Source organism: Bos taurus, chromosome 11, assembly GCF_002263795.3.
Source record: "Bos taurus isolate L1 Dominette 01449 registration number 42190680 breed Hereford chromosome 11, ARS-UCD2.0, whole genome shotgun sequence".
NCBI classification, from domain to species: domain Eukaryota; kingdom Metazoa; phylum Chordata; class Mammalia; order Artiodactyla; family Bovidae; genus Bos; species Bos taurus.
In genome coordinates, this window is record NC_037338.1 from 76,039,979 (window position 1) to 76,061,913 (window position 21,935).

The 21,935-nt window shown below is 40.2% G+C and overlaps 1 long non-coding RNA gene across 1 annotated transcript; it reads left to right on the forward strand.

Moving 5' to 3' along the window:
- The first annotated feature begins 2,525 nt into the window (after positions 1 to 2,525).
- On the forward strand, positions 2,526 to 21,675 carry LOC101908123 (uncharacterized). Its single transcript, XR_001501377.3, has 6 exons — positions 2,526 to 3,471; positions 5,683 to 5,736; positions 14,522 to 14,613; positions 16,402 to 16,552; positions 20,429 to 20,524; positions 20,967 to 21,675. It is a non-coding gene; the product is annotated as an uncharacterized lncRNA (long non-coding RNA).
- Positions 21,676 to 21,935: the final 260 nt, after the last annotated feature.

Consider the following 21,935-nt stretch of genomic DNA (forward strand, 5'->3'; position numbering starts at 1 on the left):
TTTCACTTTCATCTTTTTTAATTGGATGATAATTGCTTTACAATGTTGTGCTGGTTTCAGCCATACTGCGATGTGAATCAGCCATAAGTGAGCCATAAAGTTCACATCCCTGACCTTTTGAGCCTCCTTCCCACCCCTCCCCCATTCCACGCCTCCAGGCTGAGCTCCCTTTGCTATACAGCAGCTTTCCACTGGCTATCTGTTTTGCATATGATAGTGTATATATGTCAGTGCTACTGTCTCATTTCTTCCCATCCTTTCTTTCCCCTGCTGTGTCCACAAGTCCATTCCCTATATCTGTGCCTCTACTCCTGCCTGTTTTACAGAGTAAAGAAAGTCAAAGAGGAAAAAGATACATATATCAATGCATATATATGGAAAATAGAAAAATGGCACTGATGGGCTGGTCTTTACCTAAATTTGCAGGTTGAGACTCCACCTCCACCCCTGTCTCCCAGGGATATAAAGGAAGCACTACAAATGAAAACCTTAAGATACATTTTTATGAAGGAAGTGTGCACTAAATGAAATCTCAGTTAATAAACAAATCAGATGTTCTTTAAGAAGTAATGTGTGACCTCCAGGAGTAAAAGGTTGTGTGTGAACCACATTGTCTTTTGTGCCCACTGTGTGTCCTCATCTTGAGTATTAACTACATCTAGATCTTGAAATGTGCATTGTGCCCATATGAACACACTGACACTCTAGAGCTCTGTGCCTTCAAACCATATTCGGTTCAATAAACCTTGCATATTCCTGTTTAATTTCATAAGATGGAGACCACTAGTCAAAAATCCTTGATATACAGTGGTCAACACAATCCTCACAGGCCTATTAGCCCCTTCTTAGCTATGGGCATCTGGTGCCCCAGGGCCTGGCAGTGTGAACTGGGGTTGGTGCCAGGGCCTGTGGAGCCAGTGCTGTTCACACTTTCCAAGATATGATCTGGCAGACTTTGCCTGGTATGGGAGTAGGACTAGATGACCTCTAAATTCCCTTCTAATCTTAAGACCCTGCCACAGCCTTAGAAGCCATGACACTAATATTCTGCAATATTAAACTCTCATCCCTAGCCATAATTCTAAAGCCTATTTATAGGTCTCTTCTACTTTTTTTTAGAAGACCAGTCCAAAATAGTTGGTGTACAGATAGAAATGTGATCCATCAGTTTTTTTCTTTTTTTTTTTAATTGCACGAGAGTATTAAATATAATTATGTGAAAGCACATGATCAGATATAAAGCTCTTCATACACAAAAAGTCATACATATTTCTTGACTTCAGCCAAAACACTCAGAGGCTCCAGGCATGAATAAGTCAAGCTTCAGTTTTAAAGGAATATTGAAGCCAATAAAGCTAACCAAGAAAGCTGCCTATGGATATAAAATCTGGGGCACAATTCAGTCCAATTCGAGAAGTGTATATTGAGTATATACTAAGTGTTGGGCATTGTGCCAGGTTTCTTTTCCATACAAAAGGGGCTTGTTTGCTTTCAGAGGTTGATATGACACAGATGGTTTTCGTCGAGGTGGTGAGAGGTAGATCAGAGCAAGAGCCCAAATAAGCAGTTTTGGATTTAATAATCACAGTTATGAAAGCAACACAAAAGCTACCATTTACTGAGGGCTGATCATATGCCAGGGCTTATGCTGCACCAAACATTATATGTGTATATGAATGTTTGTATATATATATAATTCCCAATCTTTACAACTTAACAAAGGTAGCTATTCTTTCTTCCTATTTTATGTATGAGAAAACCAAGTCACAGACAGGTTAAATCACTTGACCGAAGTCACCCAGCTCTTAAGGGCTGAGCTAAATTTTGAAAATATAATGGTCTGACTTCAAAGCCAGCAGGATGTACATTGCACCTACATTAGTCTACATTTTACCACCAGCCATACTGGCCATTAGCACTAGGCAGAAGGGAGGAGTGAGGGGCCTGTGGCACTTGCTAAGAGTGCTCAGCCCCTCGCTGCAGGCCTCCCCACACCACCTAAGCTAGGCCCCTCTAATTATTAGTTCTCTATACAGGCCAGATGGGTGATCCAGACAAGAGGCATAGAAATGCTTTTGAAGCTGGCTTTGAGCTATGTTCACTACTCCAAGTAGTCAATTTAGGTCAAGTATTTCCCAGCCACCTTCCTATAGCCTTTCTTTCTTCTAAGTCCATTTGACTACAGATGCCACCTATCTGACCTCGAGTCCATCAGCAGCTCTGACTGTGGCCTGTCTACCCTGCAACCTGGTTCCCGGTCAGAGGGCAAAGCTTGCCTGGAATTGAGATTTTGCAATGGCACTTGGCTTGGTTCCCTGAAGTAAGTCACATGCTCTCAGCTCTCTAGTCCTTCTCCTCTCGTTGGAACTGCCCAAGGGGAAGCTCATATGAAAACAGCAGGTTTCTCCCCATCAGCAAAGATACATCCTTGCCCCCTGTGATGGGCTTGGCTGGTCTGGCAGCCATAGGCAAGCTGTGTTTTATTTGTGAACATCCTTCTTGTTTCAGTAGATAATGGACTCTAGTTAGGAAACAACACAGTAAACACAGCATAAACACTGGGATGTTCAGCTGGAATGAGTCTGCATATAAATAAGAGTGCTGGGAGCCCGGGCGGTAATAAGTCAGGAACACAATGGAGAAAGGTTATTAAAAGAAGAGCTTGTAAAAATCTGTGACAAGGCTGAAAGCGTGGAGCATTTCTTGATTACAGAAGGACCAAAGATGGAAGCCTATCCCATCTGTGCTCTCACTAACCGAGTTCCTGGACCTCTTACTTAAAATCCGGCTATTACTCACTTTGTTCAATAGTAAAGTTGTGATTTTATGCACTTAAAAAAGTTCTAGGGCGGTTGTGAAGATGTATGCATGAAAGCATTATGAAAAAAGTTACTATTGCTGTACAAATGGAAGGTTATATGATTCTTAATTTTGGAAAGTGGCTGAAATTACTGTTTTATACATCTAAGCCTTCTTATCGGTTTATTATCAAACAAAGCTATCTTTTATAACAGAAATCTCCCAGGGACCTATGAGGCATAAGAGGAATCAAAGGTATTTTCTTCTGTGTTATAGTCAAAACAGAAAGATTCTTTTTGTCGCTTTATATTAGTCAACATATGGTTGGCTATGATGCAATAACAAAGAAACCCAGCAATCCCACTGGCTTAATAACAGTAGCAGAAAAGAGGATGTTCATATCATTCTGAGGCAAGGCCTATTGTGTCTCGGGCTTTTCTCCTGTGTCTGTATTCCACACAGTGAGTTCTGAGTCCTGGGGGGCTTCTGTGACTTCTTGCATTGCCATAGTAGGGGAAGAAAGGGCTGGATCCCATGATGAAATGTTTTTAATAGTGAGACCACCAAAAGGTTTATCACTTCCGCTCTTTTCCATTGTTCAGAACCCATTTCATGGCCTTTATCCAATGGCGAGGGAGGCTGTGACCTGTGGAGGAGTCCATAGATGTCTTGGTGAGTCTGTGTCTGTCTCGCCTTTCATAAAGTTAGTAGCAACTAATGAATACACGGGGGAGCCTTGTAGTCAGGCAAGAGAATAAACTACTGTGATGCTGCTCCAGTGACCTGGAAGCCTGTGGCCAGGATTATGAACTTGCATAGCAGGGGGCAGAACAAGATTCCCCAAGGAACTTACCAACCAGCTGTAGACCTGTGTGGGTTCACTGTGATTTTAGTTCTGAAAAGTGATGTATCTGCTCCCTATTTATTCTGGGTAACACTTAAGTAATTTAACCATATTTCCAGGCTAATTGCTGCCATACTATCTCGGTAGCTATGATATAGTTGGGACAGCATTACCTTTTAGCCTTCTAATGCTGAGGCTAATAGCTTTAGTCAGGCATTTTGCTATTGATTAAAATAGCACTTTATTAAAATCCTTGAATCACTGTGTGAATAGAAAAACTTGTTAAATGCAATCATATATATCTTATAACCTAACATCTGGCATTTTCAGAGTTTGAATTCATCATAAATTACTGACATTAGTTACTACCTTCAACCTTTCTCAATTTTAAAGTGATTCAGGGACTTTCCTGGTGATCCAGTGGCTTGGACTCTGTGCTCCCAGTGCAAGGGGCCCAGGTTGGTTCCCTCATTAGGGAACTGGATCCTATATTGCTGCAACTAAAGATTCCTCTACCAATCCTACCCACCCAATGAAGATGAAAAGACCTGGCACAGCCAAATAAATAAATATAAAAAACTAGAGTAATTCAATGGTAACTTTTAGAGTTCCAGAAGATATCCTAGCGTTGAGATTATTGAGATTTTTGTTGTTGTTGTTCAGTTGCTAAATTGTGTCCAACTCTTCTCAATCCCAAGAACTGCAGCACGTCAGGCTCCCCTGTCCTTTACTATCTCCTGGAGTGTGCACAGATTCATGTCCATTGAGTTGGTGATGCTTTCTAACATTTAAGCTAATTAAACAAGGAGATCATTAGACCAATATTGCTCTAAAGTCATGGTGACCTATGTAAGCAAACCCAAATCTAACCTTAGGTCAGCATGACTTCAAGGTTGCAAAATTGAACCCTAAGGGCAACCAATTGCAAACATCCAACTAGAACTTAAACTCAAGCCAATCAATGATTTCTTTACTTTGCTTCCCCTTTTACTTCATAAAAATCTGTGCTTTAGCTGGAGAACTTCTGGTTTGGCATTACTTGACTGAAACCAACTTTTGCTCGAAAACATTTTAATATGCCTTGGTTTATACTTTAACAGATTCCAAGGTTATATTTTGTGACTTTGAGGCTTTAGTAGAATGGGAATCTATAGGAAGCAATTGTTACCTTAAAACAGCACTCTGTGTTTAACTTAATTTTAAGTATCTCTTCCAGATGGACAGCCAACTGTTTTCATCAGTGTTTGGAACTTCCCAGCAGTTAAATGCTGGTGTGTAAAGGTTACCTTTTCATTTTATCTTCAACAATGCAGTCTGTTCTTAGACTGAGTCCATTCTCTCTGTTTGTGAGCCTGATGATTTGAATTCACCAATCCTAAACTCCATCTGTTTGTTGCCTGAAAACAGTTGAACAGATTTCAATAAATTTAGAAATTGTAAATAAATAGTTGAATAAGCCTGAAAGATGGGTAAGAGTTAAGCATTGAGGATAGTCAGCCATAACATTTATGACTATGAGATGTCTCCTCATCCACACATCATATAAGAATTTCCTACTTTCCCACACTCCAAGTGATGACATCATTTCCTTGCATGCTTTGCAGAATAAATTCAGACTACATTTTAACCGCCATATTTGTCCCCTCTGATTTCCCTAGGTTTCTGAAATTAGTCATCTGTACATTCCTTTTGCATTTCCATAAATTTTCCTATAGAAGAAACAAGCAAGAGAAAAGTGATAACACAATATATAAAACATTTACATATTATCTTATTCCTAAGGAGTTTGAATATATTCTAACTGTGGAAATTTTGGTGCTTTAAAGGCTATTGAAGCCCCAGGAATTCTGGGGAACACATGCTGATAAAAAATAAAAAGGAATATATGACAAAAACTTCATGTAACAAGAGCTACCTTTTTTTCCCTAGCCATTATTTACTGAAAGTATATTTCAAGCCTTGCTAAGCATTTTCCATATGGTTTTCTATTAATATTTACAAAGAATTTGTGACTTATATTTTCTGTCCTCATTTAACAGATAAGAAAAGCAAGTCTGAAAAAGGTTAAGTACCTTGCCAAAATCACAAGGCTGGTAAGTAGAAAAGCTGGGTCTCAAACACAAGCCTCTCTATTCTCATCTTTTGATTTCTTCTGTTTGTTTTTTATTGAAGGGGTTGGGTGGTGCCAGTGAAAGAACTTCTTCAAGTTCTTTGTTGCTTCCAGAAAGTCTGTGTTGATTAGGTAAAAGAATATGGTCAAGCTTTTGTTTCATAGATGTCTTTGATATTTCTATTTCAGATGATTCTTTTAAAGGGATGGCTAGGGCACACACACTAACTTCGTTCTATACACACAATACTCAGAGATGGATACAGGCATCTGAACATGATTAGAATCATTTTATCTCTGTATTTCTACCATGAAATAGAAATTTAAAATGCGTTTTGGGTCCTGTTTGTTTTTGTATTGTCAAACCTTCTAGACCTTTCACTGATTTACCTTCCTAAAAAATTAAATAAACTTTATTGAGATGTAATTGACATACATTTAAATGAACCCATTATAACTGTACAATTCACTGAGTTCCAGTTAATATTCACACCCATGTAACCACAGAAACAGTTGTTGTTGTTCAGTTGCTCTCTTGTGTCTAACTCTTTGCAACCCCATGGACTGCAGCACACCAGGCTTCCCTGTCCATCACCAGCTCTTGGAGCTTGCTCAAACTCATGTCCATCGAGTCGATGATGCCATCCAACCATCTCATCCTCTGTCATCCCCGTCTCCTCCTGCCTTCAATCTTTCCCAGCATCAGGGTCTTTTCCAATGATTCAGTTCTTCACATCAGGTGGCCAAAGGATTGGAGTTTCAGCTTCAGCATCAGTCCTTCCAAAGAATATTCAGGATTGATGTCCTTTAAGATTGACTGGTTGGACCTCCTTGCAGTCCAAGGGACTCAAGAGTTTTCTCCAACACCACAGTTCAAAAGCATCAGTTCTTCAGTGCTCAGCCTTCTTCATGGTCCAACTCTCACATCCATACGTGACTAATGGAAAAACCATAGTCTGGGCTATACATACCTTTGTCAGCAAAGTAATGTCTCTGCTTTTTAATATGCTGTCTAGGTTTGTCATAGCTTTTCTTCCAAGGAGCAAGTGTCTTTTCATTTTACGGCTGCAGTCACCATCTGCAGTGATTTTGGAGCCCCCCAAATAAAGTCTCTCACTGTTTTCATTGTTTCCCCATCTATTTGCCATGAAGAATTGGGACCAGATGCCATGATCTTCATTTTTGAATGTTGAGTTTTAAGCCAGCTTTTTCACTCTCTTCTTTCACCTTCATCAAGAGGTTCTTTAGTCCTTCTTGGTTTTAGCCATAAGGGTGGTGTTATCTGCATATCTGAGGTTACTGATGTTTCTCCAGGCAATCTTGATTCCAGCTTGTGCTTCATCAGTTCAGTTCAGTTCAGTTCAGTCGCTCAGTCATGTCTGACTATTCGCGACCCCGTGAATCACAGCACGCCAGGCCTCCCTGTCCATCACCAACTCCCAGAGTTCACTCAGATTCATGTCCATCGAGTGAGTGATGCCATTCAGCCATCTCATCCTCTGTCGTCCCCTTCTCCTCCTGCCTCCAATCCCTCCCAGCATCAGAATCTTTTCCAATGAGTCAGCTCTTCGCATGAGGTGGCCAAAGTACTGGAGTTTCAGCTTCAGCATCATTCCCTCCAAAGAAATCCCAGGGCTGATATCCTTCAGAATGTGCTTCATCCAACCCGGCATTTCACATGATGTACTCTGTATATAAGTTAAATAAACAGGGTAACAATATACAGCTTTGACATACTCCTTTCCCAATCTGGAACAAAGATAGAAATTTCCATTATTCCAGAAAGTTCCTTCCAATCTGTATATAGTCCATCCCTATAACTACATATTTAGGTCATGACAAGTCATCTTCTTTATGTGACTGTAGAGTAGATTTGCATGTTAAGAAATGAATCATACAATATTCTTTGTGCTCCTTTTTTTCTTCTCAGAATAGTATTTTTGAGACTTTACCTTTTAAAAACTGAAGTATAGTTGATTTTCAATATTATATTCATTTCAGGTGTGCAGCATAGTGATTCAATATTTTTGCATTTTATACTCCATTGTAAGTTATTACAAGATAATGGCTATAATTCCCCATGCTATACAGTAAACTCTTGTTGCTTATCTATTATATACATGGTAGTTTGTATTATATCTTTGAATTCCATAATCCTAATTTATCCCTCCCCCTTTCTCTCACCCCTTTGGTAATCACAGGTTTGTTGTCTATATCTTTGTCTGCTTCTGTTTTGCATACATTCATTTGTATTTGTATTTTTTTTTTAGATTCCATATATAAGTGGTAGCATACAGTATTTGTCTGTCCCTGTCTTATTTATTTTATTAAGCAGAATATTCTCTAGGTCCTTCTATGTTGCTACAATTGGCAGCATTCTATTCTTTTTCTGTCTGAGTAACATTCCTATCTATCTATCTAATACATATATGTATAATATCTTCTCTATCCATTCATCAAGACACACCTTTTCTGATGCATGTGTCCATCATACATGGTTCTTTTTATAGGAGGGTGGTATATATTGTATATGCACAAACACAATTTATCTATTCTCCTGTTGGTGGATATTGAGGTGGATTTTTTTCTGGGGTTATTATGAATAAACCTATTATGAATATTTTGAATATGTATTTTTGTTATAGGTGCTTTTATTTCTCTTGAGTAAATATTTCAAAGTAGGATTGCTGGTTAATATGATAAAGGTATGTCTAACTTATAGGAAACTAATCAACTATTTGCCAAAGTGGCATATTCTTACCAGCAACTCTCATACACTCCTGTGTGGAGCTCCAGTTTCTCACTAATCTGACCAACTTTTGGTATTGCCAGTTTTTTAAAATATTGGCCATCCCAGTGTGTGCAGTCATTTTTATTTGCATTTCCTGATGATGTTTATTGAAGCATATTTTCAGGAGCTTATATAACTTTTTTGATGTTTCATTTTAAATATTTTATCCACTTGGAAAACTGGACTGTGTCTTAGCATGTGTGCTAGGGATTCCCTGGTGGCTCAGATGGTAAAAAAAAAAAAAAAAAAAAAACCTGCCTGTGATGCAGGAGACCCAAGTTTGATCCCTGGGTCAGGAAGATCCCCTGGGAGAAGGGAGTGGCAATCCACTCCAGTATTCTTGCCTGGAGAATTCCATGGACAGAGGAGCCTGGTGGGCTGTAGTCCATAGGTTCACACTGAGTTGGACACGACTGAGTGACTAGCTTTCCGAGTGATTAGCTTTCACTTTCATTTTTCATGTGTGCTAAGTTGCTTCAGTCATGTCCGACTGTTTGAGTCCTCATGGTCTGTAGCCCACCAGGCTCCTCTGTCCAAGGGATTCTCCAAGCAAGAATCCTGGAGTGGGTTTCCTTGACCCTCTCCAGGGTTGTGTCTTCATATTGTTGAGTTATAGGAGTTACAGTGTACTTTCTAGATAGAAGTCATTTTTCAGATATATGTAGTGCAAATATATTATTGTAGACTATCATCCTGACAGGCTACAGTCCATGGGGTCACAAAGAGCTGGACATGACTGAGTGACTGAGCACACGTGCAGTGATGTGTACCACAATGTGTCTGTCATCTGGTATTTTGCTTCTCTCCAATACTGAACAGGGTGCTTCTGAACATATCACATGTCTGTGATCCCTCCAAACTGTTCCAAGGGCTTTCATATCCAGTATCTTAATATGTCTCCAAATCAATCTGTGAGTGGTGCAGGGCAGGTCGTTTTAACCTTGAGAAATATTGTGAGGCCAAACACAGATCAAGAGAAAGAAAACAGAAAGATGCAGTTTTGTTGTTCCCACAGTTCCCCGGGGAAAATGCAGCATGCCATGCAGGGCCACTAGGGGAAGCATCAGGGTTGATAATGAAGCAAAGGGAAGAACACGTGGGTAAGCACCTTCACTGGGGTTTCCGCAGGAAGGAAAGAGCAAGGCAGGGCCAACAGACTCAGAATTGGCTAACTTGGATAATCTCAGTAGACTCTGTGCCATAAGGGCTGTCAAGAATTCTGTTACTTGGCCCTAGGATGATTAAGATGGGTTTATAGAGGCCTGAAGTATGAGGGTTTGATAAGGGAGGTGGTTGGGAGTGTAGACTTACTTGGCTACTCAAGAAGGGAAACTGACTGGCCTCTAGTCAGGTGCTCAAAATTGGGTCAAGAAAGTGCTTAAAAGCTAATTTACAGAGGTATTATTTATCGTCCCCATTTTACTTTAGGAAACTGGGTCACATTAGGGTTAGATCATTTACCCAAGCTCTTCTAATTATTTCCTAGAGGGCCCCTAGGGTTAGAACACAAAAATCTGATTTGCTGATGAATATGCTCCCAGTGCCTTACCTTACATATAAGGGAGCTTTAATAAATTCTTCCATGAATCACACTACCCAATCTGAGCCTGAGTTCCCCACTTTGTGGCCTCATTTAGGCGTGTGGCCCTTCCTCTTGTCATACAAGACCATGATGTGTTGGTGTGCCAGAGAGGGCACTGGACTCAAGAAGTGCCTTCTTACTCCAGTTTTCAGTGAAGGCAGTCTTTCCATTTGCCTTCGTCACAGGGATTATAGACATGTAGTATGGTTCTAAGAGGAAGCAATAAGAAAAAAATAGCAGATATGAAGGTCAGGGGGGCAGCTTTCCAGAGAATGACAATAATGAGTGAATTAAGCTTTTCCCAAACTAGATTTCCCTAGCACAAGGGTTAGCCAAAAACTTCAATGCCATTGTTTTATAGACTGCATGCATAGAACCATCACATTTAATGATTCTCTGACAGCCTCTAGAACTAAATGGTGCTTCTCCCAGCCCCATTTTCCAAGCAGTGCTGTTCAAGGCAAGCTTGCTGACTGTTGAATCCAGCTTTCTGGGAAACAGCAAATTATGAGAAGTTGGCATGCGGTGATATTTAGACCATATGAATACCAAGACCTATTTGCAAACGCTATAGAAAACCTAAATTGAGTTAATTTCAATTTCTTGAGTTGAAACACTGAATTAAAAAACAATTTAAATGTCTCCCTCTTTTAGAAAAAAATCAATGCTTTAAAATTAATTTCATTTTTTAAATGTACTGTTAACTCAATAAAGCCTTTTGGGCTTTTTAAGCTAATTGTCTTTGAACTCATTTTAAATTCAAAGTCTTTATAATTTTGATAATATTTTAAATGCTATCCTTGTTGTAGCAGTTCATACTATAAATGTAAAAGGATACAGAAAAAAAACTAATGAGGCTCTTGTCTAAGAATGATACACATTTTTTTTTCCAGAGAAAATTTATTTGTGAAAGAACAAACATATTACTGATTTAACATAGGGCTATTCATTAATGATACACTTATATTTTAACCTTCTGTATTACTTTAGTCAGAGAAGGCAATGGCCCTTTTTAGAACAGGAGGAGTTATCCCATTTTGTTTAATGAAATCATATGTGTGTGTGTGTCTATAGGTATATATGTACAGAGAAAAAATTTCTAAATTCATAGAAAAAAATCCAAAAGACTCCACAATAGAATGTTATCTCTAGGGAATAGACAACATGAGTATTTTGCTGTAATGTTTGTACTTTTATTATCTTAACTTGATTATTGCTAGCAAGTTGTTGAAATTTTTATAACTGGCAGAACAAGCAATCTAAAACATATTTTAAGCTCCAAATCAAACAAGCTCTGAATATGGTCAGTTCATTTTGGTCACATGGGAATAGCATTTAAGACACTTCTTAACAGTTTGGTCATATATTATGAACAATTTTCCTTGCTATGTGTCTTCCACAATGACAATATTTTAAATAGTTTCATAATATCACACTTTATAAATATATAATCACTCACTGTCAAGTTTCAGATTTCAATGGTAACGCATATTCATTGGGAATAATACAAACATGAGGTTGAAAAGTAAATGGATTCTCTTCTCACTTTCTGCTTCTCAAAATGAACACATTTTTAAAAGTTTAATGGTACATTTTTCTAGACGTTTTACTATTTACACACATATTCAAACAGTACAAGAGAGTATCCAATCAGTTCAGTTCAGTTCAGTCACTTAGTCGTGTCCAACTCTTTGCAACCCCATGGACTGCAGCACACCAGGCTTCCCTGTCCATTACCAACTCCTGGAGCATACTCAAACTTACGTCCATTGAGTTGGTGATGCCATCCAACCATCTCATCCTCTGTCATCCCCTTCTCCTCCTCTGTCATCCCCTTCCCCTCCCACCTTCAATCTTTCCCAGCATCAGGGTCTTTCCCAGTGAGTCAATTCTTCTCATCAAATGGCCAAAGTATTGAAGTTTCAGCTTCAGCATCAGTCCTTCCAATGAATATTCAGGACTGATTTCCTTTAGGATTGGCTGGTTGGCTTTCCTTGCAGTCCAAGGGACTCTCAAAGAGTCTTCTCTAACAAACACCATAGTTCAAAAACATCAATTCTTCGGTGCTCAGCTTTCTTTATAGTCCAACTCTTACATCCATACATGACTACTGGAAAACCTTAGCTTTGACTAGACGGACCTTTGTTGGCAAAGTAATGTGTCTGCTTTTTAATATGCTGTCTAGTTTGGTCATAGCTTTTCTTCCAAGGAGCAAGCATCTTTTAATTTCATGGCTGCAGTCACCATCTACAGTGATTTTGGAGCCCCCCAAAATAAAGTCTCTCCCTGTTTCCATTGTTCCCCATCTATTTTCCATGAAGTGATGGGACTGGATGCCATGATCTTAATTTTCTGAATGTTGAGTTTAAAGCCAACTTTTTCACTCTCCTTTTTCACTTTCATCAAGAGGCCCTTTAGTTCTTCTTCACTTTCTTCAAAGTATCCCATGGAATACCCAATGGAAAGAAACAATTCTTTCCCTGTCCCACACCTTCTTTTTTCTGTTTCATTTTTTAATACTTCTAATAGTATTAATAATTTAGGTATGATTTATCAACTTAAAATACCATTTGTTGATTTGCTTAGTATATGATGTATTTCTGTCACACAACTTCCTTTTCCTTTCAATCTTCAATTACCTTATTTTAGTTTTGTCTATTGGTTTATTTTATTGTTTTGAAACTATATTAAATATCTGTTTCTTTTTTTTAAATTTATTTATTTTAATTGGTGGCTAATTACGTTATAATATTGTGGTGGTTTTTGCCATACATTGGCATGAATCAGCCACGGGTATACATGTGTCCCCCATCCCAAATCCCCCTCCCACCTCACTCCCTATCCCATCCGTCTGGGTTGTCCCAGTACACTGGCTTTGAGTGCCCTGTTTCATGCATTGAACTTGGACTGGCCACCTATTTCACATATGGTAATATACATGCTTCAATGCTATTCTCTCAAATCATCCCACCCTTGCCTTCTCCCACAGAGTCCAAAAGTCTGTTCTTTATATCTGTGTCTCTTTTGCTGTCTCATGTATAGAGTCATCGTTACCATAAATATCTGCTTCTTGACCCATCTACATACAATTACATTGTCTTGCTCCTTGAGGGCTAGGGGTGACCAAGGGTTAGGAACCTAGATTCCATATGTTTTGCGTGGCATTTGCACACATGTACCAGGATTCTCACTCATTCCATGACTCAACTCTTCCTTTTAGAGCAGCCATAGATCCTAGTGTCACTGAAAACAGACTCAGAAAAGACACAGAAAACCCATAGAAAAGGAAAGGCAAATAAATGACCCAATCAAAAAATGGGCCAAAGATCTAAATAGACATTTCTCCAAAGAAGACATACAGATGGCTAACAAACACATGAAAAGATGCTCAACATCACTCATTATCAGAGAAATGCAAATCAAAACCACTATGAGATACCATTTCACACCAGTCAGAATGGCTGCGATCCAAAAGTCTACAAATAATAAATGCTGGAGAGGGTGTGGAGAAAAGGGAACCCTCTTACACTGTTGGTGGGAATGCAAACTAGTACAGCCACTATGGAGAACAGTGTGGAGATTCCTTAAAAAACTGGAAATAGAACTGCCTTATGATCCAGCAATCCCACTGCTGGGCATACACACTGAGGAAACCAGAAGGGAAAGAGACACGTGTACCCCAATGTTCATCGCAGCACTGTTTATAATAGCCAGGACATGGAAGCAACCTAGATGTCCATCAGCAGATGAATGGATAAGAAAGCAGTGGTACATATACACAATGGAGTATTACTCAGCCATTAAAAAGAATACATTTGAATCAGTTCTAATGAGGTGGATGAAACTGGAGCCTATTATACAGAGTGAAGTAAGCCAGAAGGAAAAACACCAATACAGTATACTAACGCATATATATGGAATTTAGAAAGATGGTAACGATAACCCTGTATGTGAGACAGCAAAAGAGACACTGATGTATAGAACAGGCTTATGGACTCTGTGGGAGAGGGAGAGGGTGGGAAGATTTGGGAGAATGGCATTGAAACATGTGAAATGTCATGTATGAAACGAGATGCCAGTCCAGGTTCAATGCACAATGCTGGATGCTTGGGGCTGGTGCACTGGGACGACCCAGAGGGACGGTATGGGGAGGGAGGAGGGAGGAGGGTTCAGGATGGGGAACACATGAGAAATAAAGGAATAAAAAATTAAAAAAAAAAAGAAAAAAAAAAAAAAAAAGAAAAGGAAAGGCAGAAGAAATGTGTAGCCAGAGCTCCTGGATTGTCTCCTTCTACTGTCTTGAATTCATTTAGGACCCAGATTTGCATGTACGGGCATAAGGCCCATGGAGGCTTTAAGATAGTGACTAAAGAAAGTATTTATCCTCTTCTTTAGATGTGCTCAAGAGCAAGACAGAGGATGAGGTCAGAAGATCTGTCATCAGATGCACTTCAATATTTCCCCAATTAATAACTGTCTTCCAAAGGGTAAGGTCACCAAGGAAAGGGCTGGGACTTGCTGGAAGAGTTTTTCAAAGAAGCATTATTTCAATGGCTTGATCTTTCAGCCTGGAATCATGCACAGCTTGACAGATTTTATTCAGACAGAATGGTTTTCCTATACTCCTACTAATTCTGGGCAGAAAGGCAGGAGGATTTGGGGAAACAGCAACTGTTGTGATGGAGAAGCTGCTGTCCTCCTCACCCTTACAGAGGTAATCCTCATATCTGCACAGCACTTCTCGAACCATCCTCAAATCCATCCTCAGGTAGATGACACAGGAAATTCACATTAGTCAGACCTAACCTGCCTATTGCAGGAAGGGGGACCCCTTCCAGGACCCAAGAGTGGGTTCTTGTCTAACACTCGGAAATAAATTGTCTGAGGAGACACAGAAGCTAACAAAACAAGAGATTTAATTGCAAAGGGTGCCTGAGCAGAGAACCGGTAGGGTAAGGGAACCCAGGAGAGCTGCTCTGCCACGTGTCTCGCAGTCTCGGATTTTATGATGAAAGGATTAGTTTCCGGGTTGTCTTTGGCCAATCACTCTGACGCAGAGTCCTTCCTGGTGGCATACACATTGCTCAGCCAAGATGGATGCCACGAGAAGGATTCTGAGAGGTGGTTGGACATGTGGTGTCTCCTTCTTATCTTTCCCAAACTCTTCCGGTTGGTGGTGGCTTATTAGTTCCGTGTTCCGCACCAGGACCTCCTGTTGTAAAACAACCCATACAAGTGGGTACTACGGTGCCTGGCCAGGGTGGGCAGTTTCAGTCAGTGTGCTTCCCCTAACTCACCCACTCTTCAGCCAGAACAAGCGAGGTCTGCTTCACTTAACACTGCTTTTTTAATCAGCAAGGGTTTCTCCGACCTTGTTTTTACCATATTCCACTTCCGCCTCCTTCTTATAAGACTGTAGCTAATTCTCACTTTTGGCTCCACTTCTACTTTTCGGCAAAATCCTTGATTTTTGTGATTATATTTCCTCTCTCTAACAGTTGTTTTACCATCTAATTTCCTGTCTCTTCTTTTTTTGAAATGACTCATTTTTATCCAGTCTTTGTAAGGCATTCTACTTGGTATACATTAAAAAAAAAAAAAAAAAACCTCTCTTTTCATATTTGTCTTCCATTGGTTTGTATGATGTTTAATTAAACTACATCGTTACAAGAGCATACATACAGGCATGAATGGTTGGGACACAATCACGGCTGACATGGTTTCACATCCCACTCGATTGTTGGAAGTGACAGTGTTAATATATATCAGAAATTAGCCAACTAGCAGAGAGCTTCAGCATGCTGTGTCATCAGTCAATGTGATTCACCAAAGACATGGAGGGGATTTATTAAACAGTTGGTTAATGGAGAGCAGCTCAGAGAGCTTGCACTTCCATGAGTTCTACAAAGATGAGTCATTAGAACTCTGCATCACAGAGGACACTGCTTGCATCCTGGGGACCTGAGTCTTAACCAGCCTGTGTGTGGCTAGCACCTTGGCAGATCCATTTTGGATGTGGGAGGCTGGCAGGTTGTAGGGATGGTTCAGACTACCCTGAAATTGTCTTCCAAATTTCATAGTTCCATACCAGCATCACTAAACTGTGAACTGAGCATAGCTCCAACGATATCTGTTGTGGTGGGTTTACTAATGCCTCCCCTCCCCTATAAATGTCCATATCCTAATCCTTAGAACTTGTGAATATATTAGGTTACAAAGGGAAGTTAAGGTTGCAGATGAAATTAATGTTGCTCATCACTGTGTCTTAAAAATAGGAAAATTATCCTGGTGGGCCTGATGCAACCAGAAGGGTCCTTAAAAGTGGGAGAGAGTGAGCTGAAAGGCGTTGTGAACCTGGAGAAGCTCAGAATAATCAGTCAGAAGGATTCAACCTCTGAGTATGGAAAGGACCATAAGTGAAGAACTGTGAGTATCCTCTAGAAGCTGGGAAAGGCAAGAAAAAGGAATTCTCCCTATAAAGGAATGCAGTCCTGCCTACACCTTGATTTTAGCCTTGAGAGACATGCCTCAGACTTCTGACCTTGTAAGATAATAAGTTTGTGTGGTTCTTTTCAAGTTTTTTTTTTAAATGTGGATCCTTTTTAAAGTCTTTATTGAATTTATTACAATATTGCCTCTGTTTTATATTTTGGTTTTTTGGCCGTGAGGCATGTGTGATCTTCCTGAGCAGGGATTGAACCCACACTCCCTGCATTGGAAGGTGAACTCTTAACCACTGGATCACCAGGGAAGTCCCTGGTTTGCATTTTTTTTAAGTGGCTACATTTGTCATTCTTTGTTATAGCAGCATAGGTGGTTGGTACATCTGTCTTCTTACCTCTGTGACATCTTTCCCTTTCCTAATAAAGGAAATACATTTATGGGATTTGTTTAATGTAAGCCCCATATTTTACAAACCTTCCTGCTCCCCACTATGTTTAAAAGCAGTTCGAAAGCTGCTGCTTGTGACTAGAGGAATGTAAAATAAAGGGCCAAACCTCTTTGCAACAAAATGTTTGAAACGCTTTCACTATCCAAGGAGAACTTTGAAACAGCAGCTCTTTCATGGATGGAGAAAGAGCAGGGAGCATGAAGTGCTCTGTGATGTGCCACGATGGATGAGCCAGAGTCCTGGGTGAGCGAGTGTCAGGCCCCATTTGGAGATGGGAGGGCCTCTAGGGCAGCTGGCACCCCCTGCTCTGCTCAGCCAGATTGGTCCCCAGAGTGACCTTGCGAACACTGGTCACTGCCAAGTTTATCTTGGTCAGTGTTGTCTATCAGCACAGAACCTCTTCCATTTAGACAGTGAGGCCCCAGGGAGTCACAAGAAAAAGCAACACCAAAAAGAACACAGGTTTCCCAGGTGGAGCTAATGGTAAAGAATCTGCCTGCCAATACAGGAGATCTGAGTTTGATCCTGGGCCTGGAAGATCCTCTGGAGTAGGAAATGTCAACCCATCCAGAATTTTTGCCTGGGAAATCCCATGGACAGAGGAACCTGGTAGGCTACAGTTTATGGGGTCAGAAGGAGTCAGACACGACTGGGTACACACACATAAAGAGAACATGCACTGTTAAGTCCCTGGGGCTTTATACAAACAGCAGAGGAACCAGAAGGAGGGAGCAAAACATCTCATGGCAGGGGCAGGGCCTGTTGAGGACTGTAAAGAGGTGGGACTATCCTCAACTCAAAATACAAGAGAGATGAGATATGTGTGCAGACTAACAACTTACCAGTGGTGGCAATTCAGTCCTGAGTGAGCTCCCTGGTGGTTAGTGTTTTGGAATTATAGGTTAGACTTTCACCCTCGGCTCAGGGGTGTGTGTGTGTGTGTGTGTGTGTGTGTGTGTATGTGAGTATGTGTGTGTATGTATGTTGGTGGCCCAGTGTTAAGGAAGGAGATTAGCAGAAGAGGAAGATGTTTGGGGTTCTGGACAGGTGTCTGAGTGTCAGCACATACACTTGCTCAATTGACCCCTGGTTGACCAAAAGGAATAATGCAGAAGATTCTGTTATAAGGCTTATCCTGAGTGAGAAGCTTGGGCAAGCAGGCTCTCAGCAGTTTATAGCAGTTCTCTAATTTTGAGCTAAGAAAATGTACTTGGTCTCATTGATAGAGATTCTCTGAGCTTCATGAGAATAGGAATAATAAATAGCATTTCTGAAATATTAAGAATTTAGAGATGAGAGACAAGGGTGGCCATAATGGATGTGTGGCTTGGGACAAGGTATTTCACCTGAGACTTGAATCTTCTTGTATAAAATGGGGTCAAGGGTGGCCTCTGTATTCTCAGACTTAAGAATCAAGTGAGATAAACATAGAATACTTGGTAAACTTTTAAGTACTTTGCTTGTTTCACTATTGTTTATAGATTGACTGTAATTTGTACCAATTTGTCAGAATTACCAAAGCTTTATAACAATTTTTCTGCCAAGGTATTTTATGGTTAAAGGATGAATCGATTTTTTATTGACCCTGCGATCTTTCTTAGTTGCCACCTCATATCTCTTCTCCTTCTCTTGACAAAAATCCCATGTTTCCACTTTCCACCCCATTCACTCATCTTTCCCCATCACACTGGTTTATATATCTTCATTGGTTTACTGAAATTACTCTGGACGAGGCCACCAATGATCTTCTAATTGTCAGATTCTATGATAGTAACAATAATAGTGACGGGAATAGCTAATGTTTATTGAGCCTTCATTATGTCAGGCATGTTTCTAAGTGACTTATATGTATTAACTCACTTAACTTTATCCTGTGATATAGGTAGTAGTATCCATCAGGTCGACACTGATGGAAACTGTATGGAAACTGCAGCAGAGAGAGGTGTCCCTTGCCTGGGTCAAAGTTTAAAAGCAGCAGAGACGAGACACGAACCCAGGAACTCATACTCAAACGTACACTTATAATCATCAGGTTGAGCTACCTATGACATTTAGACGAGACCCTCTAGATGTGGATATTATTTTCTTTTTATTATTTATTTTTATTTATCTATTTATTTTTGGTGTGGAGCCATTTTTAAAGTCTATATTGTATTTGTTACAATATTGTTTCTTTTTTTATGTTTTGTTGCTTTGGCCAGGAGGCATGTGGAATCTTAGCTCCCCAATTAGGAATCAAACCCACATCCCTGCGTTGGAAAGCAAAGTCTTAACCAATGAACCATCAGGCAAGTCCCTGGATATTGCTTTCAGTGACAGTCCCAGGTTGTGGATGGGGGATTGAAAAGCCAAGTGACTGTGGGTTATTAACACAGTGGAGTTGCAATAGTCTGAGAATGCCCTGTTCTTGGTTTTTAGAGGTTTGCCAATGAGCCAAGGTTGGCAGCCTTGCTGAGAGTCCTTGGTCTGGGGCTGTGACCAGGCAAGTGTGGAAGAGATGGCTGAAGAGCCTGTAATGGGAGCCAAGGAGAGCCTAGCTGGGTATTTGGATGAGTCACCAGGAGGAGGGAGGGATCAGTTCCTCCAGATCTGGGGCACAGGCAGGGTTAGGAGGGAGGTTCTTGGGAAATCAGGGTGAATTTCAAAACCTCTCTGTGGCACTTCGGGAGCTTTAGGATCTGTGGTTTCCTGATACATGTGTGATCCTGTCTTCAGGCTTTGTGATGATGATAAATGCCTAATGTTCCTTGGTGGTCCTCATATCTTCAGAACTTGGCTTAACATGGCAAACTGGCTGTTCTAATAAATCAGACGGTATCCTCATACACCCTTGTTAACTTCCTCTCCGCCTCCCTAGGGGTGCAGTGAAGCTGAAAAGAAAAAGCAGAGCACATTGCAGTCTGCCCGTGTACATGTCTGCGTCCGACAGAGATGTGAGAGGAAAGGAGGGAAGGCAGAGTGACATTTTGAATGCTACTTTGAGGGAAAACCCTCAAAAATTAAATAGAGCTTTAATCAACTAGAATACAGATGTGTTAGCTTGCCTGTTCTGGGATAAGTTATTTTTTCAGATACCCGTAAAGCAGTTCAGCCACTGATAAATTTGACAAGTTGAGACATGGTCCCTTCAAAAGCAATGTTGGATAATTTGCCAGTTATTTTATGACAGCCATTTAGTGACCATAAAATGTAAGTGAGAGTCGACAGTGTAAATATACCTCACATTCCCAATCAATGGAGTCACTAAGAAAGGACTCAGGGAGCACTCCAGAGTGACTTCATATACCATGTCTGCAGTGTACACGTGTGTGTGTGTGTGTGTGTGTGTGTGTGTGTGTGTGTGCATGTGGATATGAATGTAGGCATGGATGAAGTCCACTTTGAATAAAAATATTTTATTTTGTCCGCAGAATGAAAAAAATTTGACAAGACAATTCTCTCTATGGCTAGAAAAATGTTGGTCTTTGTCTCTAGAATAAAGCATCTTGAGTCTGGAAATCTAACAGGTACTCAAATAACAGTGTCTCAAATGGACACCAAACTGGACAATCTCTATTTTGGGAGACCAATTTCATCTATGAATTTCCCACCTACTCCTGAAACTCATACCCCTGTTGGAAATATGACTGAGATATTCTCATGGTCCTGTAGAAGCCCCCAGTCTCTGTTCCCTGGGCAGGGGATCAAATTACCTACCATGATCCCTTCTCACTCTCCGCTTCTTAATAATAGAACATTGCCCTACTCTGAGTTTTAGCTGGGAGTATGTCCACATCTACAGAGACAGAGCTTGATTACTCAGCCTCCCTATGGTCTAGCTGTGGCCTGTGATTAAATTTTGATCAAGAAAGTGATGATGATAGAGGCGATGTAGGCAAACTTCCAAACTGAGTTTTATAATGAAACTCTGTCCTTTTCTCTCCTTCTTTCCCCCTCCCATCTGATTAGGAAGTGGCCATCAAAGCTTCTCCCTTGAACCCAGAAATGGAAGCTTCTGATTGAGGATGGCAGAGTTACTTCAACTCCCTGGACTGTTGGATGAGAGAGAAATGAAATTCTCTTTTACTGAAACTTCTGGATTTGGGGTCTCTTTGTTATACCAGCTTCCCTATAACCTAACTAAAAGGCCAATTTGTACCCTGAAATATTCTGGCTGACATCTCCCAACAAAGCCTCGATCCCTGAAGACTAGACAGAGCTGCATGAGAGCAGAGCTCAAGACCTTGTGGTCTGTTGAAACTATGACTCCTTGGAAAGTTAAGAAATGGAATTCATTGCAGTAGCTGGGAGAACATACCATCAACAAATTCACCCTTAAATGTTTTGTTATTCTTGCCGATTGTGTAACTTTTGATTTTGATATAATTTAAAAATTATACAAAACTTATAAAGAAGTCACAAGAGTATTACAGGAACTTCTGCAAACCTCCTTTTCAGATTTACTGACTGCTGTGTCCATTTATTTCCTCATTCTCCTCTATTATGTGTGTGTCTATGAATATCATCTTTTTATCTGAATTGTTTGGGAGTAAGGATACTATCTTTTATGATTTTGCACTTTTGGGAAAAACATAGCCCAGTTATTTACAGGATGTTCCTGAAACGTGATTTGATTCAGGTTATGTAATATATTTGAGCAAGAATGTCATAAAAGCGACGCTGTGCCTTCTCAGTGCCTTATATCAGGAGTCTAGTGATAGCCATTTGTCACTTGGATCATTGGATAAAGGTGTTATTCACCAGCGTTTTCCAATGCAAGGTTATACTTTTTCTCTATTAATTAGTAAATGTGTGGGCAGAGACTATGGGACCATGTCAGTATCCTGTTACTCATCATGCTTTTTGCTACCAGTTTTAACATCTGTTGTTAAATTTTATACACTAGGAATTTTAGCATAGATTTACCTGAAGAAAGCA